This window comes from Triturus cristatus, chromosome 2_2 (genome assembly GCF_964204655.1).
Source record: "Triturus cristatus chromosome 2_2, aTriCri1.1, whole genome shotgun sequence".
Taxonomy (NCBI): domain Eukaryota; kingdom Metazoa; phylum Chordata; class Amphibia; order Caudata; family Salamandridae; genus Triturus; species Triturus cristatus.
The window spans coordinates 674,057,537-674,061,339 of NC_140582.1; the positions used below are offsets into that span (position 1 = coordinate 674,057,537).

Consider the following 3,803-nt stretch of genomic DNA (forward strand, 5'->3'; position numbering starts at 1 on the left):
TTGTCCCTCTCACAGATACCTTCATACGAGACAGTATGGATCTGATTAAGACCATTGAAGATAGACCTTATGATATCGAGACAGAACTAATGGCAGGCCTTGATATAGAATCTCTATACACGAACATCCCTCATGATGAGGGTCTCTTAGCCATTTGTGAATTACTTGAAAGCAGACCAAGACCTACTCTTATCCCCACAGACTTCATCATGGACCTTTTGCACATTACTCTGGAAAATAACTATTTTCTATATCAAGATGAATTCTACCTACAAATCAAGGGTGTTTCTATGGGCGCTTGCTTTGCCCCAAATTTTGCCATTCTCTTCGTCCATGAACTAGAAAAATGTCTAATACTCACTCCAAATAATCCGTTTAGATCCCAAATTTCCTTGTGGCGACGCTACATAGACGACGTCCTTTTATTATGGAAAGGTTGCGCCGAGACTTTAACATCTTTTGTCCATTGGCTGAACAACTCTCAACCTCATCTTAAATTCACTTCTGAACACAGAACCAATGACCTTCCGTTTCTAGATCTGACTATTCATGCAGAAGAAGGAAAAATTGGAACATTACTCTATCGTAAACCCACGGAACGGAACACTCTATTACACTACTCGAGTTACCATCCTCGTGGACTCAAAGATGGATTACCTTATGGCCAATTCCTGCGTATCCGTAGGAATTGTAAGTGGCGCAAGGACTACTTCAGGGAGTCCGAGGTCCTACTCAAGAAATTGATTGCCAGAGGATATCCACGAAGATTGATCTCACGTGCACGCAAAAGGGCTTGGTACTGCCACCGTGAATTTTTACTCACACCCCAACCCAAGAAAACAAACACTCGCATTCCGTTTGTATCCAAATTTAGCCCTTGCAGTAATCAAGTGAAGAAAATCATCTCACAGAACTGGACATTATTGAGAACCAATAAATCTTTCCAAGAGCCACCACTTTTCTCCTTTCAACGCGGGAGCAATTTATCCAATCATTTGGTCCATGCCATTACTTGGCCTACCAACTCCATCAAATCCAATACCATCACTGCCTCTTGGGGTTTACCACCTATTCTCGGCCATCACAAATGCCAGACATGCAGTGTCTGTGAACTTACTTCCAACACCAAGGAATTCAAATATAACAACAAATCACACACCCTAAATACGTTCACCAACTGTCGCTCCCAGAATGTTATTTACGCCATTGAATGCCCGTGTAATCTCATCTACATTGGTCAGACAACACAGATGGTTAAGCAAAGAATTATTCAGCACAAAAGCAGGATACATTGTAATATTATTACAGCCCCCCTGGTAACTCACTATCTTGAGATGAATCACAATGAACTTGACATAAAATGGCAAGTAATTGACCAACCTCGCCTTCCACTTCGAGGTGACAATCTACAATCTCTATTGAATAAAAGTGAGTGCAAATGGATAACACGCTGTAACTCAGTCAACCATGGTTTAAACACTATTGATGAGGCGAATAGCACCATTCTATTCCCAACTTGATATCGTATGACTCTGGCCATGATGTACCCTTACTTGCCTATGATATATCTGTCATCTGCTTCAATTCCCTGTGCCCTAGTACATCTGATATGCATTTAGCCGTGTACTTCAATATTATGTATCACAACATGATAATTCACATATTGTATACTGTAATTTTACATGATTTTCAAATATTGTTTATGCATTATGTCATCTTTCCCCCTACAGTCATGTACCTTTGTTATGCCCACAGTCCTTGAATGTTTTGCGCTTAGTTTTTTGAATTTACAAATTGTTCCAACTTTGTAAACATTCCGTAATTTCGAAACCATCACGGATCTTTCCTTTCTTTTCCTTGGACCTCTGCCAACTTCTGTATTCTCAAGGACCTTTTCTGTTTCCCTTTCCTTCTACACAGATCTCTCTCACCGGCGTCCCTAGTTACTCTCCGCCCCCTTCCGGTGAACCAATCAGTGCCCCCCATGTCATCACCCACGGCGCACGCATTTCCTTTTACAAAACCAGTCCTACGGTTTCCTGTCCAAGACACCGGCTGCATTTTGCACACGACCGTGGCATCCCGGTGACTCAGAAGCATTGGATTTATTCCAGAATTGAATTTTCTTCTATTCGCCACTAGGTAAGCCCCGATTGCTACATCCACGCTTTTCTTACCAACCCCTACCTCCATACAGAGGTTCCCTAATCACACTGTTCGCTACCACTCTCCTTTGAATAGGTATCTGCCCGAACCTTGACAGAACCGAACAGGGTTGTATCCCTGCAACTGACTCTCTTCTTCTCTCGATTGCCGCCTCCAGCCGGTGAGTGTCTTTACCGCTCTGGTTTTGAATTCCCCTTCCTGCCCTCCATATTCACCGTCTACATCCCCCGCTCCTACACCCCTACAAACACCCCCCCCTACCTACCCTCCTTTTTCCCCACTCCTTCACTCACGGCACCATGTTTTTCTTTTTAGATTTCTTCTGGATGCTCATTTCTGACGCCCTGTCCAATATTGATTCGACCATTACAGCGACTCTCCCCTTTTCTGTGCTAGCACCAAGTTTTACGTGCATCAGGTGGGCATATTTCTCCTCCCTCCCTCTTCTGGCAAATTTCCGACTTCTCCCTTTTCTCTCCCCCCAGCCGCTCTGATACTTCCATTTCTTCACACAGCACTCTTCAAATAGGCCACCCTGGTCCTGAAGATGATCCTAATTTAACAGGATCGAAACGCCGTCGACCCCTGCCCACCAGCCAAAACACTTCAGGCGCACCTTGAATTTTGGTTCTCCAAAACATTGAAAATGACAATCTATGTATTTGAAATAATTTCTGTGTGAACCTTTTTATCCTGTATATATTTTGTATTTTCTCTTGCGCCGTACGCTGTGGTGTGCTTTCACGTTGTCATTTGCGCCGTCACTTTCTGTCACGAGCACCATGTGCACTTTTCTTTAGGGTTGCCTTTGCATTTATGCCTAACAGTGCTTTCACAACAGTTGTGTGCATTTTTTGGTCTTCTAAAAAATATATGATGCCCAAGGGCACATTTAACAAATATCTTGAAGTCTCTCGCCTTTTGTTCTTTTGTTGTAATGTCTTGTACATACAAATATAATAAGTCTTAATGAATCCGGCTGAGACATTGTTCTATTTAGATTGTGGTTGAGACCACCTGGCCCCTGCGGTGGGACACCGCCTATGCCAATGCCATTGTAGCCAATGGGAACCACTATTGCGGTAGTGCAATACAGTTTTGAAACTCGTAGTAGGCGTGCTCCTCCTCTGCGGTCACGGTCATTAGATACAATTGAAAGATGCCGGATTGCAGTAGAGACCACCTGGCCCCCACAGTGTGACATCGCCTATGCCAATGCTATTGCAGCCAATGGGAACCACCATCGCGGTAGTGCTATACAGTTTTGAAACTCGCGGTAGGCGTGCACCGCCACTGCGGTCACAGGCATTGTATACAATTGAAAGATGCAAACCAGGCAGACCAATTGCATCATTAGGGTAGCACTGAAACAACCCTAGGGGGCTATAAATGTCTGTGAGAGAGCCACACATATCACTTGCATTCAGACACTGCTGCCTGCTATTCATCACCACCAACTGCTGCTGTACCTCTACTCTGGACCAGTCATGGTACAAACAGAGAACATCAGGGCCCTTCCCTTCACCACAGAGGAGCTGGAGGTCCTGGTGGACAAGGTCTTTGCCCAGTATGGGAGGCTATATGGTGCTCCAGAGGTACTGGTAAGTGTCTGAGTAAAAGTTTGAGAGTGCCCAGAA

General features: G+C 44.3%; 1 long non-coding RNA gene across 1 annotated transcript; it reads left to right on the forward strand.

Moving 5' to 3' along the window:
- Nucleotides 1-2,202: 2,202 nt before the first annotated feature.
- Nucleotides 2,203-2,955, forward strand: LOC146862643 (uncharacterized). Its single transcript, XR_014978493.1, has 3 exons — nt 2,203-2,326; nt 2,482-2,584; nt 2,682-2,955. It is a non-coding gene; the product is annotated as an uncharacterized LOC146862643 (long non-coding RNA).
- The last annotated feature ends 848 nt before the right edge of the window (nt 2,956-3,803 follow it).